Source organism: Polypterus senegalus, chromosome 3, assembly GCF_016835505.1.
Source record: "Polypterus senegalus isolate Bchr_013 chromosome 3, ASM1683550v1, whole genome shotgun sequence".
Taxonomy (NCBI): Eukaryota; Metazoa; Chordata; class Cladistia; order Polypteriformes; family Polypteridae; genus Polypterus; species Polypterus senegalus.
The window spans coordinates 302,353,035-302,373,547 of NC_053156.1; the positions used below are offsets into that span (position 1 = coordinate 302,353,035).

General features: G+C 40.5%; 1 pseudogene; it reads left to right on the forward strand.

Annotated features, from left to right (window-relative positions):
- The first annotated feature begins 5,228 nt into the window (after window positions 1-5,228).
- LOC120526722 lies at window positions 5,229-6,205 on the forward strand (annotated as a pseudogene).
- The last annotated feature ends 14,308 nt before the right edge of the window (window positions 6,206-20,513 follow it).

Genomic DNA, 20,513 nt, shown 5'->3' on the forward strand with positions numbered 1-20,513 from the left:
CATGTTCAACCGACACGGTATCCTTCAATAAGGGAACGCACAAAAAGGGCTGACCTCAATTGGCATCGAATAAAGGGAAACGCAACAAAATTATTACACAAAATTTATTAACCAAAGGCAATGATTGAACATATAAAAAGGCGAAAGTAAGAATATCAAAATATCTAATTAATTAACACTAGAATTACCAGAGCCTACGAAAAAACTCGTAATTCCGTCCCACCTTAAACTGCTTCTTAAATCCCTTCACACCTCTCCGCCAGCGCCCTTTGTCTTCTAAATGTGCTGATAAAGAGAAGCTGGAGCAGCCGGCTATTCCATCCCCACCAATTTAGAACGTGCACGAACTTCTCTCAGCTCAGGCCTTGATTGAGTATCTGGGAGTGAAGTGGAGTTTTAGAGTGAAATAATAGATCGTTGTTTGGAACACACGCATTTCATGTCTGTTCGTTTCTACAGTAATCTGTGTCAACACATTGTTAAAACAGAAACTTTTTTTATATTCTAGTAGTAGATGACAAAATGTAGGCATAAACTATATAATGTATGAAGCCTGAAGTCCAAATAGCAAAGAAACATGTTCACAAGAATAACACAATTGCACTTTTATTCAAACATATAACTGCAGAAAGAAAAAGCCGCCTTAACATGCGACATTGACACCAGTTTACTATAACTGACTCCGTGGTTCAATAGATACAGCCCCGCTTGAATCAAGGGTCACGGGTTCGATCCTCGCCCTCCCTTTTGAGAAGTAAACTGTTCTTAGTCTTACTGTTTTAGAATAAAACCATACATTTGATTTCAGTCTGTAACAGCCGGTGCAATGTATGATCTTTGTAAAGGTTAGCTTTTTTTTTTTATTCACTTTTCATCTCTCAGTCGCGTTCAGAATCAATCCATACAACCCCATCTGACACGGCTGTTTTCACTAAAGACGCGCTATAGCTCTGCAGTGTACCACGATGCATACTAACGCTACCCCGGTTCTGACACACAAGCGCTGGCGAAGCTGCCTTCTTCGTATCTCACCGTCACTTGCTTTTCTTTTTATTCAGTTTTATTGAGTGTTCCTGCCAGTCCCGCATGTTGCTGTATGCTTTTCTTTTGCACCCAGGACATGCAGAGGAAAGAATGGTAAAGACCAGTAACTTCGGCGCTATATGCAATCATCAGACACTCCCCATCTGCCCGTGTCGTTCAAACACAGGAACATATATTGGTGTAAAAGTATAACAAAAGTGCACTTTTATTCAAGTGCACTTTTTCCATCGCCTTTTCCTGTAAGAAGCAGTGTACACACTTCTCTCTATGCTGTGGTTTCTATTACACACCTGAAAGAAAGACAATATATGTGAAAATATAATCGCACTAATGCAATATTATTTGAAAACGAACAGCGTCAGATCGGGTGTGAATTTATGCAGGAACTGGAAATTCTCTGATGCGGACCTTCCCCCAGGGAAGAAAGTACAGTGTCAGGTGCTCATTCAGTGTAATAGAAACCATAGCACAGAGAGGTGTGTACACGGCAACAAGTACACGTGTCGTAAATGTAGGAAGGACGGTCCTTGGGTGTGTGGGAACTGTTAATATTTGAATGTGATGATTTTATATAGCACGGAATGAAAATCTGCAGTTCTTAGCATTGCACCATGCAAGATGTCATATCAATCGCCTACTGTAACTTGCTTTCTTTTTTCTTCGGTTATACAGGTAGTTTTGAATAAAAGTGCACTTGTTTTGTTTGCGAAATGAAGTGTCTGCGTGCACTTTTCGTGGCATTACACGTGTATTTTTTGAGCATGCCCGTTTGAGCAGTATAAAAGTATTGAAAAGTATAACAAAACAACGGGCAGATGGGGAGTGTCTGATGATTGCATATAGCGCCGAACTTACTGCTCTTTACTATTCTCTCCTCTGCGTGCCCTGGAGTACAAAAGAAACAGAATACAGGCGCTATAGCTCTGCTGTACCACGATGCATACTAACGCCCCCACCGGTTCTGACACACAGGCGCTGGCGAAGCTGCCTTCTTCGTATCTCACCGTCACTTGATTTTCTTTTTATTCAGTTTTATTGAGTGTTCCTGCCAGTCCCCGCATGTTGCTGTATGCTGGATATGTTCACATGTATTGTCTCTTTCTTTCAGGTGTGTAATAGAAACCACAGCATAGAGAGAAGTGTGTACACTGCTTCTTACAGGAAAAGGCGATGGAAAAAGTGCACTTGAATAAAAGTGCACTTTTGTTATACTTTTACACCAATATATGTTCCTGTGTTTGAGCGACACGGGCAGATGGGGAGTGTCTGATGATTGCATATAGCGCCGAAGTTGGTCTTTACCATTCTTTCTTCTGCATGTCCTGGGTGCAAAAGAAAAGCATACAGCAACATGCGGGGACTGGCAGGAACACTCAATAAAACTGAATAAAAAGAAAAGCAAGTGACGGTGAGATACGAAGAAGGCAGCTTCGCCAGCGTTTGTGTGTCAGAACCGGGGGGGCGTTAGTATGCATCGTGGTACACTGCAGAGCTATAGCGCGTCTTTAGTGAAAACAGCCGTGTCAGATGGGGTTGTATGGATTGATTCTGAACGCGACTGAGAGAGTGAAAAGTGAATAAAAAAAAAAAAAAGCTAACCTTTACAAAGATCATAAATTGCACCGGCTGTTACAGACTGAATCAAATGTATGTTTTATTCTAAAACAGTAAGACTAAGAACAGTTTACTTCTCAAAAGGAGGGGCAGGATCGAACCCGTGACCCTTGATTCCCAAGCGGGGCTGTATCTATTGAACCACGAGTCAGTTACAGTAAACTGGTGTCAATGTCGCATGTTAAGGCAGCTTTTTCTTTCTGCAGTTATATGTTTGAATAAAAGTGCAATTGTGTTATTCTTGTGAAAATGTTTCTTTGCTATTTGGACTTCAGGCTTCATACATTATATAGTTTATGCCTACATTTTGTCATCTACTACTAGAATATAAAAAAAGTTTCTGTTTTAACAATGTGTTGACACAGATTACTGTAGAAACGGAACAGACATGAAATGCGTGTGTTCCAAACAACGATCTATTATTTCCACTCTAAAACTCCACTTCACTCCCAGATACTCAATCAAGGCATGAGCTGAGAGAAGTTCGTGCACGTTCTAAATTGGTGGGGGATGGATTAGCCGGCTGCTCCTAGCTTCTCTTTATCAGCACATTTAGAGACAAAGGCGCTGGCGGAGAGGTGTGAAGGGATTTAAGAAGCAGTTTAAGGTGGGACGGAATTACGAGTTTTTTCGTAGGCTCTGGTAATTCTAGTGTTAATGCATGAACTTCTAAGCGAGACAAATATTTTCCAATCCTATATTCATTGCATTTCCAAATGTGTTTCCCGTTGATAGTTTTATTCTTTCTGAATGTGTAGCCTTCGACTACGAGTAGATCTGCACCTTTGTTGCTCATATTACATATATATTACATATTCCAGAGCCATTTGAGCTAAATTATCTACGAACGCATTTATTCACCGTGCTCAATTGAGGTCGCCATTTTGAAGCTCGCCTTTATTTACCCGCGCCTTTATTCGCTGCGCCCAATTGAGGTCGCCCTTTTGAAGCTCGCCTTTTTGTGCGCGCCCTTATTAAATACAACATATAAGTTGGACACACGTCTGTGATTTTCTATCAGTCAGCGTTTGGAGTTCAAGAAAGAAGCATTGGTTCTTCCTTACTCTTTCGATTGCCACAAAGCAACCTGCGAGATTGGACGTGTGGTGGAACTACTGTCGACATGAGCATCTGTGTTCAAATCACTGGTGACACCAATTCTAAAAGGAACTGCACTTTTCAGTGCAAACAACCCAACTACCCTTCTCAGGGCAACAAAAACTTCAAAGTCCACCTTGAGTGGCAAACAAAGACTACCTTGAGTAGCAATCTTGCCTCGAGTAGAAAAAATGAAAATGAAAAGAAACGAACTTGATGAGGAGAGAGAAGAAAGGTTGAGAAGAGATCCTGAGAGGAAACGACAGCGGCGTGAAAATGAGACGGACTGTGAACAGAGTCAGAGACTCTCAAAGCAAGGTCAAAGACCACCAGTTGGCAGAGGAGACCAAGAGTCACCGTGAACAAAGGCTGGCGAGGCAACATGAAATAAGTCAGCGAAATATTGCCAGAGAAAGCGAAAACCGACGTCTACAAAGGATGGAATGACAAAATCGTAGACGTAGACAAGAGTCAGACAGTAAATGGCAACAGCAATTAACAATGCAACGTGAAAGTGACCAACGACGTTTAGCTAACAAAACCGACCAGGAGAGAAATATTAATTAATTATTTAATATTATTATTAAATAGGCTTCAAATTCGACGTTCTATGTACCAAATGTCAAGACAACCACAACCTGAACTTGAAGGAACTGCACTTCGCCCATTCAACGAAACTGATGTTCCTGAACATTATTGCGGAGCAATGACAGAAATATGTCAATATTGTCAATCAACTAACTGTAAATCCGAAAGACCAAGTGATGGCAAATTTACATCTTGCTGCCATAAAGGAAAAGTCCAACTTCCACCATTGCATGATTATCCAGAACTGACGAAACAATTGATAACAAATACCCATGAACATTCCAAAAATTTCAAAGACAACATACGTTCATACAACATTGCTCTTGCTTTTGCATCAATGAGAGCTCAAGTTGAACACGTAGCGGGACGGGGACCGTACTGCTACAAAATACATGGACAAATCTATCATAAAACCTCGACTTTGCACCCACCTAACTGTAAACCAAGAAAATTTGCTCAGAAATATATTTTGATTGTGGAACAAGCACTGCAACAACGCATAAGAATTTTAGAGAACGCTGGCTGTTTACCATCTGTAATGGAAAGTCTTGGTAACATTTTGAACGAAATAAATCCGTATGCGAAAGCATACAAAATGATGAGAGATTTTGAGCAGGAAGAGATTAACAGAGCCAGGGAGGAAAGGAGACCAGAACGAGAAGTTTACATGTGGATCCACCGAGATAAGGCAAATGATCAAAGACGTTACAACGCTCCTACAGCAAATGAGATAGCAATTGTATTTCGAAGCGGCTATGGTGAACCCCCATTTGAAAGAGATATTTATGTCCACCCAAAGAATGACCAATGCAAAATATATCAATCTTAAGTCAGCACTGTGATCCCATGACTTACCCGATTTTGTTTCCATATGGGGACAAAGGATGGATAAGCGGAACGAAATTGGTAGGTGCTGTCAAGCGAGAAAACTTGACGCACCTCCAATATTATGCTTACCAATTGGCGATTCGAAATAAGTTCAAACCTATCTTCAGTGGTGGAAAACTATTCCAACAGTAGGTGGTGGATGCGTATTGCAAGATAGAAGCTAATCGAAATTACTTCCATAGATCAAATCAACCTCAACTCAGGAGCGATAAATAATCTACAGAGAACAAAGATGTAAAGCCTCGTACTATCTGTATTTTGCCTTCAACATTTCAAGGAAGCCCTAGAGCTCATCAGCAGAAATTCCAAGAGGCTATGGCCATCGTACGCAAGCACTGTGGACCTGATGTATTTATAACTATGACCATGAATCCAAAGTGTCGTGAAGTAATAGAAAACTTGAAGCCTGGAGAAAGACCAGAGGATAGACCTGATCTGGTTGCAAGTAGTTTCAAGGAGAAACTTACAGCACTACTGCATGACTTATTCATGAACAAAGAACTTGGAGCGGTGATCGCTCATGTTTATGTAATAGAATTTCAAAAAAGTGGCTTACCACATTGCCACCTCCTGTTTTTTCTCAGACCTGACGATAAACCAAGAACTGTTGAAAACAGACCCGGTCGAAAACCCGAGATTGTATGAAATCGTCAAGGCGACTATGGTTCATGGCCCTTGTGGACACTTGAACATGACAAGCCCACGCATGAATGAGGAAAAAATATGTTCCAAACAATATCCGAAAGATTTCAGTGAGGAAACCAAGCCGAACGTTGATGGTTACCCAGTGTATCGCAGGAGAAACAATGGGAGAAAAATTAAAGTTGGAAAGTTCACAGTGGATAACCACTGGATCGTTCCATATAATAGGTACCTAACCCTAAAGTACAACGCACATAATAATGTAGAAATTAGTGCAAGCATTAAAAGTGTGAAATACTTATTCAAATATGTTTACAAAGGACATGATTGAACTAAACTAAAATTCGATTCAAAGGAAACACAACTTCACTGGGATGAACCTTCAAGGTTCCTCGACAGTACAGTAGATACATAAGTGCATCTGAAGCTATGTGGAGAATACGAGAAAATAAAATGCACCAACAGTCACACACAGTAATTTGACTTGCAGTACATCTGCCAAACCAACAAAGAGTAGTATTTCATGAAGGTAAAGAAGTTGAAACTCTTGAAAGAGAGGCCGGATGCAGAACCACATTGACAGCATGGTTTGAATTGAATCAAACAAATGAGTCTGCACGGCAATATCTATACCAAGACATACCAAGTCACTTTGTGTTCAATATAAAAACAACTTCATGGACTCCAAGAAAGAGGGGCCACAACAATGTTATTAGCAGATAGTACTCTGTCAGTCCTTCTGATATGGAGAGATACTACTTATGGCTGCTCCTTCTGCATGTAAGAGGTGCCCAGAACTTTGATGATGTAAAAAGTGTTGACGGATTTGTTTTCAAATACGTTCAAAGAAGCAGCCCAAGCGAGAAGCCTGTTAAGAGACAATGCTGAATGGGAAAGATGTTTGACGGAAGCCGAACTCTTCCATATGCCAAGCAAGCTGAGAGAGCTGTTTGGAATTATACGTGCATTGTGTCATCCAGCAGACCCAGCGACATTATGGGAAAAGCACAAAGATGCAATGACAGAAGACTTCATGCGAAGTCATCCTGCACCTGAAAGCGAACAGCTTGCTCTAATTGAGATTGAAAGTATTCTCAAACTTCATAACACAAGTTGTGCTGACAAAGGATTACCTGTACCAACTATGGTGTCGACACCTGAGATTCCAATCTTTCACATTCATGAAGAGGCCTGGTTAGCCGAAGAACTGCTTTTCCAGTTAAACCCAGAACAACTTAACGCATACCAACAAATTATGACTGCTGTTGAAAACCCACAATTACGTGAAAGGTGCTTCTTCCTTGAAGGTCTTGGAGGAAGTGGAAAGTCGTTCACATACAACGCTTTGGTACGTGTCTTGAGAGGAAAAGGAATCAACTACAAATGTGTAGCTTTGACTGGTATCACAGCGGAACACTTGCATGATGGAGCTACCACATACTCTACATTTGGGGTGCCATTTAAAATCACTGAGACTTCGACCTCAAATATAACAGCAAGATCGTTCAAAGGACGAAGCCTTATTAACACTCAAGTGATTATATGGGACAAGTGCTCAATGGGGTCGACACATTTGTTAGCACTGATCGATAGATTGCTCAAAGACTTGATAAACACAACTGAAACTCCATTTGGAGGAAAGGTAGTGGTTTTGGGTGGACATTTGTGCCAGACACTTCCTGTTGTAAAAAGAGGCGACAGAGCTGCAATTATTGGAGCCTGTATTAAAAGTAGCCCATTATGGCAATATTTCAAAAAAATTTCATTTCATACAAATATGCGAACGGATCCTGACTAACAGGCCTTTGCTGATTGGCTTCTAAAACTTGGAAACGGTGAACTGTTGAACAGTGACAACTTAAGTACTGAAACTGTCGAAATTCCTGAACAATGTGTAGTTACGGGAGACTTAATTGACAAAGTATTTGGAAAGACAATTAAGTTAGAACAACCAGAAAGATTCAAGCACACAGCTATTCTATGTCCTAAGAATAAAGACACCTTGATGTTGAACGATCAAGCACTTAGACGTTTAGAAGGCGAAGCCAAAACATACTTCAGCGTAGATGAAATAAAACTCACACAGAGTGGCGATGACGTTAACTACCCAATTGAATTTTTAACTTGTCTAACTGCGTCAGGATTGCCACCACACAAGTTGACACTGAAAGTTGGAGCAATTCTTATGTTGCTTAGAAACCTGAAGACGAAAAAAGGACTGTGCAATGGAACACGTTTAATAATAACTACAATGCTTCAGCATGTGCTTGAAGCAAAAATTGTTACCGGAAAACATGCAGGTGAAACTGTACTAATTCCAAAAATTGGCCTCGATATGATGGACAACTGTGAAATGCCATTTCACATGCACAGACGATAGTTTCCCATACGACTAGCGTATGTGATAACTATCAACAAGTCACAAGGACAAACCCTCGAGGTTGTTGGAATATGTCTTTCAGAACCAGTGTTTTCACATGGTCAATTGTATGTTGCCTTCTCCAGAGGCAAAGGCTTTAACAAAGTAAAGGTAAAGATTTTGAGCACACAGACACAAGGCAAACTGCTTCCTGATGCACACAAATATTTCACACAAAATATTGTATATCATGAGATTCTGGACACAGAACCTATGGAGATGTACCTTACTGACAACTTAGCCGACATTGATTGGGACAGTATTGATGACATATGTCAGGGATGCCAGGGGCAACGACCCAGCCGGGACGCCGTGAGGCCAGCCGGGACGCCGTGAGGGACCGGATGTGGGTCTGCGCCCACCCTGGATCATGTGCAGGCCGCCGCCCTGGTTGCTTTGGGGGCCACGGGTTGAGGGCATGGAAGCCCCACCCTGCAGGGGCCCGTGGTCACCGCCAGGAGGCGCCCCAATGCTTTGGGGACCTGTTACCTCAGCACTTCCGCCACATCTGGAAATCCTGGGGGGATGATTTAAAAGGACGCCCGGTGAGCTGCCGGAAGAACAGCCAGCACTTCCGCCACGCTGGGGCGTGGCCAATGGGGGAGTGTCAGGAACACCTGGAGCTCATCCAGGACATGGATAAAAGGGGGCCGTCACCCTTCATTCAAGGCTGGAGTCGGGTAGAAGAAGGACGAGGCACGAGAGGAGTGTGGAGGCGGCCCAAAGAAAGGCATTTAGTGTTGGCCAAGACTTTGAGAACTGTATTGGGGTTTGGGATGTGCACGGACTGTGTCTGAGTGACATTCAATTTGTAAATATTGTAAGTAATAAACACGTGTGGTGATGGAAATCAACATGTCCGCCTTTCTGTGTCCCGGCCGGGTTCACACATAGTAGATGTCATACAACATTTTGAAAATCAAGAAGAACCTAGCATCCCAACATGGCAAGACTATAATTTTGAAGGTCTCGAAGACGATGCAGAAGACGCCGCTTATGATTAACCATCCATAAGTCGTGCGAAGACAACCAGAAATGTTCCTCCACCACCACATAATTACTGTGCGACGAAAGGCCCAGTTCACGACTGACAGCCGCGTTTAAACAGGGAGCCCTTCACAGACAACTTTGACATGCGCAACGTATTTGGGCGCACATGGCTACTGTATATATATATATATATATATATATATATATATCCATCCATCCATTATCCAACCTGCTACAGTAAACCCTCATTTATCACGGTTAATCCGTTCCAGACTCTACCGTGATAAATGCATTTCTGCGAAGTAGGATTCTTTATTTATAAATCAAATATTTTCGCAGTTAGAGGATAGAAAACCTGCTTACGACCTTCTAAATATGTTTTTTAACATTATTAGAGCCCTCTAGACATGAAATAAAACCCTTTAGTCAAAAGTTTAAACTGTGCTCCATGACAAGACAGAGATGATAGTTCTTTCTCACAATTAAAAGAATGCAAACATATCTTCCTCTTCAAAGAAGTGCACTTCAGGAGCAGAGAATATCAGAGAGAGAGAGAGACACACAAAGAGAGATAAGCAAACAATCAAAAATCAATAGGGCTGTTCGGGCTTTTAAGTATGCGAAGCACCGGCGGAAAAAACAGCTGCAAGGAAGGGAGCAATGTGAAGGTAGTCTTTCAGCATTTTTTACAAGAGCATCTGTATCCTCTAGGCCAGTGTGCGAACACCCCCTCTGCTCACACCCCCTCCATCAGAAGCAGAGAATGTCAGAGAGAGTGAGAGAGACAGAGAAAAGCAAACAATCAAAAATCAATACGTGCTGTTCGAGCTTTCAAGTATGTGAAGCACCGCATGTGAAGCATATCGTGTATCATTGAGTTTTATTTAATACGTAATACGTGCTCTGATTGGGTAGCTTACTCATCCGCCAAAAGCATCCCTTGTATGAAATCAACTGGGCAAACCAACTGAGGAAGCATGTACCATAAATTAAAAGACCCATTGTCCGCAGAAATCCGCGAACCAGCAAAAAATCCGTGATATATATTTTGATATGCTTACATTTAAAATCTGCAATGGAGTGAAGCTGCGAAAGTTGAAGCGCGATAAAGCGAAGGATCACTTTATATCCTAACTACAGGGTCACGGGGGTCTGCTGGAGCCAATCCCAGCCAACACATGGCGCAGGGCAGGAAACAAACCCCCGGGCAGGCCGCCAGCCCACCACAGTATAAATATATATATATATATATATAGAGAGAGAGAGAGAGAGAGAGAGAGAGAGAGAGAGAATTATATATTTAACATGAGAGATTTTAACAAAGGAGGTCTTTAATAGCATTTATGTTAATCCAGAACATTAAACTTCTAAATACCAATTAAAGCAGTCTCCAGTTTTTTTTATAGTTTGGTAATCATTACCCCCCACTCTTGCCATTCCATAAATAAATGTCAACATGCTTTCTTCATACCAATAAGAGTTAGCTCTTGTCTGGTGACCCTAAGCTAGCAAGCATTAATCACTTTTATCACTTACATAGATCATTAATTGTCTTATCAGTAACTTCCTGTCCTTGAAGCTCCAACATATTCTGTACCTATAAAGGTACAGATTTGGTTATCACTTAAAGAAAATAACTAGTATGAAACTATTTAATATACATAAAACACTGTTCATTATCTATTGTTAAAGAACAACATGTATTTACCTACAGATAGGATTTAAAGTTAACAGATAACATAATACAATAATAACTTAGTGTGTAATAGTAATCAATTATTAAATAAATAACTTAATAACTTAGTATTAGAGAGTTAACTAAACAGCATCATGTCCTTCTAGAAACTTTCTTTATTCAAGGTGCAGATGAACTGTGGATAGAAGCTCCTCCTCAGTTGCTCTGAAATAGACTTCATGCACCCATAGAGTTCACTTGGCTGCAGAACAGAGAAGAGGCCATTGTTGGGATGCCTGGTAATAATAGTTTTTTTGCCCAGATCTGACATGGGTTGGTGTAGATGTCCAGAAAATTAGGGAGCACATACCTAGTTACTGTATATGTTCAACTGACCACACCACTCCTTGTGGTCTTGTTGTAAGTTATTCCCAAACCAGACAGTAATATTACTTATCAGGATACTTTTGTTGGTGGGTGATGTATAAGTTCTTTAATATCTGGGAATGCATTCTAAAGTCCCTGAAGAGTCTGAAGTGATAAAGACATTGTTGTACTTTCTTCACCAAGTTGCCGATATGTTTGGACCAGGTCAGGCCCTCTGTGATGTGGACACAGAGGCATCTAAAACGGTCCACCTTCTCTTACTGAATGCTGTTAATTCTGAAGGTTTGGTAAAGCCTCGCTGTTTTCACCTACTGTACACAGTCAACTTCTTTGTCTTGTTGACATACGTGAGTAAAGTGTTGCCTCAACTACAGTGTGACAGACTCTCCACTTCATTCAGGCAAGCCTGTTCATTGTTGTTAGATTTCAGGCCAGCCCCAGCTGTGTCATCAGCAAACTTCACAATGATGTTAGAGCTGTGCGCAGCCATGCAGTGATATAACAGAGGTCTCAGCACACAACCCTGTGGAGCCCCTGTGCTGGGTGAGGGATGATGAAGTGTGGCCACTTACTTGAAACACCTGGGGTCTGCCTGTCAGGAAGTTAAAGATCCAACTGCACAATGAAATGCTTAGATGCAGGTTTCTGAGCTTGGTAGTAGAGGGGACTATTGTGATAAATAAAGAACTATAGTCTATAAATAGCATTTATTTGTAATTTCCTCTCTTTTTGTCCTGATGGGCCAGTACTGTATAAATGATCAAAGTGATAGCATCCTTTGTGGATCTCCTGGAGTGATATACAAACTGTAACAGATCCAGTTCTTTTTGGCAGAGAAGGTCATGTGTGATTCTTGACTAACCTCTCAAAATACTTCATTGCTTTAGGTGTTAGTGTGAAGGGATGATAGAAAAAGGTTAGTTATGATTTCTTAAGCACAGGGAAATGGTGGATGTTTTAAAGTAAGTTTGTATGATAGAGAATCCATCCATCCATTATCCAACCTGCTATATCCTAACTACAGGGCTGAAGCCAATCCCAGCCAACACAGAGCGCAAGTCAATAAACAAACCATGGGCATGGCACCAGCACACTGCAGGGCACACACACACACACCCACACACCAAGCACAATTTTGGATTGCCAATGCACCTAACCTGCATTTGGACTGTGGAAGGAAACCGGAGCACCCAAAGGAAACCCAGGCAGACACGGGGAGAACATGCAAACTCCACGCAGGGAGGACCTGGGAAGCGAACCCAGGTCTTCTAACTGCGAGGCAGCAGTGGTACCAGTGCACCACCCTTGACAGAGAATCCGTGACAAGTAAATAAACCTGTAAATGCATCATCATCAGGTGTTAGGGCTAGAGACCTGGAAAAGCAGGGTGAACTGTAAGGGCCTTAAGGGTATCATTGTGTAGAGATGTCTCACCCTTTAACTTGGATGTCCACCAAAACCTACCTCTAGATATAATTAAAGCAGAATTGTCATATGAGTGACTTAAATATTTGTTTTGTTACTCCTCATCATTTCAGGTATGGTGTGCAAAGTGAACTGCCAGTGCTGTATGCCATTAGAAGAAGCCTTTGATTTCAGTCTGTAACACCCAATGTAAAGTTTTGCTACCTGTAAAAGATATTTCTGAAGGTGATATAAGCAGACACACAAATGCTAGTGAATCATGTCTTCTTGGTATCATGTTGTCACTTGAATTTTTCATTATTCAGTTTTATTCTTGAATAAAAGCATTCTTGTTTAATTATACCTTTGCGAAAGTGTTTATTTTATATTCCAGTAACCACTTGAATGAGATCAAAACTGTCTCTGCCTCTCTCACACATGCACACACACATTCATACAAGAAAATGTCACATTTTGAAAACGCTATGCCATTTGAGCATGAGTTGTCATTTGAACATGACCTTTTTTCAGTCTTGCCTGTACTCCGCGCTATGGTACATGATACTAAAAAGAATTCTTCTGTTTGGGCGCATACACCATCAGCAATGGCACTGCCATATCTAAACACTAGCATGGCAAATTACTTGCGTACTAAAGTGACTTTAGCTGCAGATGGAAGTCCCATTTTACTTTATGGTGCCTGGCAGAGTTGCATTGAGGTGCGGAGCAGTCTACTAGCCAGGGAAAGCACTGTGAAGAAGCTGTCTGTTGTTACTGTTCTACCTTTGTCCAGTCTGATAGCGGTTATGGGACATCGTATCTTTGATTGCCGGTACAACAAATAGTTCTGAGCAAGCATCAGCCACAGCTCCATTTGTGGTCATCACTGCTCTTATGAAAAGAATGGAGAGAAACGGCATCAACTAAGATAGGGAGAGGCAAGTTGTTGTACCACGTGAACGTCACTGAGAGAATAAAACTGAATAATAATAAAAAAAAAACTAACTTTTACAAGTAGCCAAAATTTACACCGGGTGTTATAGACTCCAATCAAATGTATGTTTTTATTATACTATAATAATAATAATAATAGCAGCTCACTACTCAAACCCACAACGTTTTGGTTATAAAGCAGCAGTTCTTACATTTGCACCATCCAAGAATACGTATGAACTTTCTGTTGATTGACATTTCAGCTTGGGTTTGTAATTTTTTTTGGGTTATATTCTTGAATAAAAGCGCACAAGTTTTTTTGATATTTAGACTAAAGTCTTCACTAATTATACACTTCACGTCATTATTAGTATAACATAGAAAAAGTTTCTGTTTTAGGTATGTGTTCAGAATTTCTTGTCTCACATTTTCTTTCATCCTACACTTACACAGATCTTTGTAGACATGGAACACGCGTGAAATGCATGTATTCCAAATAACGATATACTGTATTATTTACCCTATACAACTCCAGGCACCTCACACTACGATAAAGAGACTTGAGCTGGGAGAAGTTTGCTACTGACTTCAGCTCCATCAGGTGTGGGGTGGGATAGCAGGCTGCTTGCTGCTTGTTCTGATCAACACATTTGCAAAACAAAAGACGCTGATGAGGAGAGGTGCGAAGGAATTTAAGGTGGCCCGGAATTACAAGTTATTTTGTGGGCTTCAGGGATTCTAGTGCTAAACACTCATTGACCACAGATAACACCACTGATGATGTGCCATAGCTTAGCATCAGTAGATGCATCTCCAAGATACACAAGCTAACCATTCAACATCATGAAGGCAGAGTGGTGGTTTTGTGTCTAAGAATCTGCGCCAGAATCTGGAAGGTTGTTGGTTCAAATCCCGCTTCTGACAGAAGAGATCGAACTCTGTTGGGCCCTTGAGCAGAGCCCTTAACCTGAAAACTGGTCCAGGGGCAATGTATAATGGCTGATGCTCTACTCTCTAACCACAAAAAGTCATGCAAAAAGACCATCAAAGTGTATCAAATCAAAATCAAAATAAATAGTGCAGCCTCTGAAAGTCATCAGTCAGTCATTCTCCAACCCGCTGTATCCTAACACAGGGTCATGGGGGTCTGCTGGAGCTAATCCCAGCCAACACAGGGCACAGGGCAGTAACCAATTCCAGGCAGGGCACCAACCCACTGCAGGCCTCTGAAAGTGATATTCAAAAATAAGATCTGCAAAATATTGGAATATTGTATGTATAACATTTGGAGCTGACAACAGCCAAGTGCCTGCATTTCAGAACAGGTAATCCACCTGACGCTAAGTATATTCACGCACGGCCAGTACTTGGATGGCAGACTATTAAGAAAATGCTTGGGTGGCTGCTGAACCCCTGTGTTGGGATCACAATGTCCACTGCAGTTTTGAGGACACGGTGCTGTGTCTCTCTATGACTCTCTATGGTCATTAAAGATCTCTGGAAATCCTTCATAAAGCACAGGGTGTATCCCATATGCTCACCACGGCTTGGTCATTCTGGCCCCCTAATCACCACTGTCTCTAACTGGCTAACTGTCTCTCTCATCCATTTACCAGCGCTTTGAGCAGTGAGAAAAGCGCTATATACTGCAAATGTAATGTCTTCTTCTTTTTCTTGAATAATGTAATGCTTAAGATAGTGCAAGGAAAAAGAAGCATTTATCTAATCCTTTTCAATTTAAACAAGTAGAAAGTACAGATAAAATGATTGAAGTGTTTACAATTATCTATGGAAAAACAGGTGGAGCTTTAAAATTACTTTTACAACAAGAACATGGTATGGAAGAAAAAAAAAGAATATATTAGCATAAATAACATATTAGCATAAATAGCCATAAAAGTAATTAATAGCTTCTAAAACATTAGATTTAACATAAATTAGAATGTCAAGCAAATAAGATATGTCAAATCAAATAGTTAAATAAAAAATATTAGTCATATTGCATTTTTTAGTTAGGCTTGAAGCAGAATTACCAATTTGGGAAAGGAAGGACAGAATAGAAAGAGAATGACACACAGAAACTATCGAGGACGGAAGAAGGGGGAACATGGACACCTATCGTTCAAAGGTTAGGAAGCTGAGAAATGATACCAATGATATAATATAGAAAAATGGTCCTGGTAGGCACGTGAGAAGCCAGCTGGAATAGTGAATCAACAGAAACAGCAAAAGGCATTGCTACTAACAAGGTCAAGATGATTTAATCCATGAAAAATAAAATTAGTATATTCATGTACTAGTAAAAATAAATATAGAAAACTATATTAGCATAAACCTTTGTGCACAAATTAATGCGAGTCAGGCATGCCAAGCAAATGATTAAATAAAGGTGCATGCCATATTTCTTTTTAATTAAAGCTTAGCTTCAGCCACCAAATATGAAATAGCTTGAAAACCAAGGAAGGGGAAATGATAAGAGAAAGCCCAAAAAAGGAAGAAGAGAACATCTGCTCAGCCTAGGCCAATCATAATAAGCAAAACAGAAACTAAAGATGGACAATAGACAGTAAAATACCGGAGGCCAGCTGCAGGGGGAAGTCAAGAGATAATAATGATTCCCATGAGAACTCGAGGTATCGGCTGGCAAGGTGCAGAGGGGAGCCAGAGAGAACAGCAAATGAGCTAATTTGAGCGAGGTTGGAGTGATAAGAAATTACTATATAAGTTTTGAGTTCTGAACTGTTCGGGGCTCAATCTGATTTGGCCGAATTGGGTTGAGTCCGTGTTATTGTTTTATTGCAATAAAGCTATAAACTCATCATCCAGGAGGATTCAACAAATGGTTGGTTGAAGTGGCTCCTCAATCCCTATGTAAAGAGATTTGAGCAGTGAGAAAAGCACTATATAAATGTAATGTCTTCGTCTTCTTCTTGAGTAATGTAATGCTAAAGATAAAAATATATTTATGCTATATTTATATATATAAATAAGCAATTATCTAATCCTTTTCAATTTAAACAAGTAGAAAGTACAGGTAAAATGATTGAAGTATTTAAAATTATGTATGGAAAAACAGGTGGAGCTTTACAATTACTTCTGTAACAAGAACATGGGGACACAGCTGGAAACTTGTCGAGGGTGGATTTCGCACAAAACTCAGCAAGCTAGCTCACTGTTGTGCTGTGAAATAACCAAATGTATTAAATAATGAAAACAACTTTTTATGGCATTGAATGCAAAATCAGCATTTCAAGCTGTTTTTCTTCACACATAGAACCATAAACACTTGAAATAAGTGGCCAAGTAGTGTGATGATCACTAGGACTTGGAGTCCTTCCCATCTTGAAAATGTTATTTTGGAGAAATTAAGTGAATACTGGTGATGAGCTGGTGGGGCTGAATGGCCTGTTCTCATTTTATGTTTTTAGTTCTTCCGTGTGGCCTGTTGATTAAACAGAGGATGTGGATGAGGAAACACTGCCTCCTGGTGTTCAGAAAACAAAAAAAAGATTACCACATTTGGCATATGCAGATAGTGTTGGCTATGCCTGACCCTGTTCACCTGCCAAGGCTGGAACATCCATGGAGGCTTTGCAACAAGAAAGTGGTGCTGTTTCATAGTTCCACTTTAGAAACAAATAATGAAACTACAGTCGTGGCTTGAAGTTTGGAGAATAACACAAATATTAATTTTCACAAAGTTTGCTGCCTCTGTTTTTATGATGCCAATTTGCATTTACTCCAGAAAGTTATGAAGAGGGATCAGATGAATTGCAATAAATTGCAAAGTCCCTCTTTGCCACAGAAAAATCCAGATGCAGGAATCTGTGCGTACTCCAACTTCCACGTTCTTCCGCTCCATAAATCCCCCTCAGTGTGAAAACTAACGCACGTGCACGCACTTGCTGTCCCGCCCCAATTCCTCCCAGAGTTATGCCTCTTTGAATATGCAAATCAATATAAATAGCCCTTAAGCTCAGCGTTCTGTGAAAAGACAATGGGAAAAGCGCAGGGGAAAATATAAGAATTTCAGCGACTACCAAGTGGAGGCAAAGGAAAAACGTACTATTTGTTGATTTAAACAATGGTATAAACAACAAAAGGAAGCCGATCGCGTCTTGGAAAAACTCGAAGGCTCAAGTTCACAAAGTCGCACAGTGCCCGAAATAAAAATGAAGTTGTCAGATATCAAAGTCGCTGTGAAAAGGCGAGTCGTAGCCCAATGTCTAAGTGTCATATGAAAGCTTATTAGGGTACAGAGAAAAAAAAGGCACACGGTGGGGAAAAAGCACGAAACGTCAACTTCAATCTCGAAATTTCCACTTTAATTATGTAGTTTAGTTTATCATTAAAGTAGATCATCATAAACTTCATCTTCAAATTATTTAATTAAACAGTTTCTCAAATCACATTGTAATTAAAGCAGTAAGTTAAATGCTTTGTTTTGTATTTGATCTTGTGCTCTATGTGTGTGAATCACTACACGCTTCCGCTTTCTCTTTCTCCGACAGGACACAGAATCCAATACATTCGTGATATTACAGCTCTCCGAATAAATAAAATACTGAGATGTATACATGATATCTTTTTCATGATGATAGGATTTAAATCATGTTATTAAACAGGGGAACACGGTGCATGATTGTGCACAACCTTCGTTGAAATTATTGTAGCAGTACTGTCTCTTTCAAACGTACTAGCCTCCAATTCATGTCCTTACTTTTCTTTCTCCAAATACCCAATCGCCACACAATCAGCTCTGCAATAGATGTTAAGCCATTTGTAAGCTTACAGCGACGATTCTTGAAAACTTTTAAGGAACATCGAAATATCTTTGCAGTACATGTTTAATTATTCTATCCATCTATCCTTCCAGTGTCGCGTCAGCCCCAGTAAGAATGCAGCACAAGGTAGGATCAATCTGTGAACTAGCTAGCACTGTGGAACCGTGTCCTCACATGTTTAATTATTAACAATACAGATTAGTTTAATGAACTTAAAGTTTCATCTAAATAATATAATCAATATATTTTGCTGCATTTCATCTTGAAAATGATATCGTCATCATATGTAAATATGCGCTTTATAAAGTGGCGCAGGTTGTGCGATATTATAACTATAGTGTAAGTTTACAGTGGGGTGATTGTACTTATAAGTACAAACCGTTCTACAACGAGCACTTGATTGGCTGCATTTAAAGTTTTTGGGATTAAACTGTTTTGAACCGCGAGGTCCATACAGGAAAGGCTTTGAAACATTTTGCCGTGGCTGAGACAGCGTATGTTTGATGCTGTTTACCAATAATTCTCTTTCCGATAAGCTGCTGCTGTGATTCCCAACTCAGAAAACAGTGATATAAATACTCCAAGTGGTGCAGTGAAAGTAATATGGAAAAAGATGATCTGCTGTGGCAACTCTTAACACTAGAATTACCAGAGCCAACGAAAAAACTCGTAATTCCGTCCCACCTTAAACTGCTTCTTAAATCCCTTCACACCTCTCCATGCGCCCTTTGTCTTCTAAATGTGCTGATAAAGAGAAGCTCGGAGCAGCCGGCTATTCCATCCCCCCACCAATTTAGAACGTGCACGAACTTCTCTCAGCTCATGCCTTGATTGAGTATCTGGGAGTGAAGTGGAGTTTTAGAGTGGAAATAATAGATCGTTGTTTGGAACACCGCATTTCATGTCTGTTCCGTTGCTACAGTAATCTGTGTCAACACATTGTTAAAACAAAAACGTTTTTTATATTCTAGTAGTAGATGACAAAATGTAGGCATAAACTATATAATGTATGAAGCCTGAAGTCCAAATAGCAAAGAAACATTTTCACAAGAATAACACAATTGCGCTTTTATTCAAAATATAACTGCAGAAACAAAAAGCGCTAAACCGCGACATTGCCACCACTTTATTGTAACTGCCTCCGTGGTTTAATTGACTCAGCCCCGCTTGGAATCAAAAGATCACGAGTTGATCCTCGCCCCTCCGTTTTGAAGTAAACTGCTCTTAGTCTTACTGTTTTAAAATAAAAGCATACATTTGATTTCAGTCTAACAACCGGTGCAATTTATGATCCTTGTAAAGGCTAGCTGTTTTTTTTTAATTCACATTTTTATTCTCTCAGTCGCGTTCAAAATCAATCCATACAACCCCATCTGACACAGCTGTTTTCACTAAAGGCGCTATAGCTCTGCAGTGTACCACGATGCATACTAACATAAACACCCCGGGTTCTGACACACAAACGCTGGCATAGAGAGACATTGCTTCTTACCGGAAAAGGCGATGGAAAAAGTGCACTTTTGTTATACTTTTAAACCAATATATGTTCCTGTGTTTGAACAACACGGGCAGATGGGGAGTGTCTGATGATTGCATATAGCGCCGAAGTTACTGGTCTTTACCATTCGAAGAAAGCAGCTTCGCCAGCGTTTGTGTGTCAGAACCCGGGGGGGTGTTTGGCGTTAGTATGCATCGTGGTACACTGCAGAGCTATAGCGCGTCTTTAGTGAAAACAGCTGTGTCAGATGGGGTTGTATGGATTGATTCTGAACGCGACTGAGAGAATAAAAATGTGAATTAAAAAAAACAGCTAGCCTTTACAAGGATCATAAATTGCACCGGTTGTTAGACTGAAATCAAATGTATGCTTTTATTTTAAAACAGTAAGACTAAGAGCAGTTTACTTCTCAAAACGGAGGGGCGCAGGATCGAACTCGTGACCTTTTGATTCCCAAGCGGGGGCTGAGTCAATTAAACCACGGAGGCAGTTACAATAAAGTGGTGGCAATGTCGCGTGTTTAGGCGGCTTTTTGTTTCTGCAGTTATA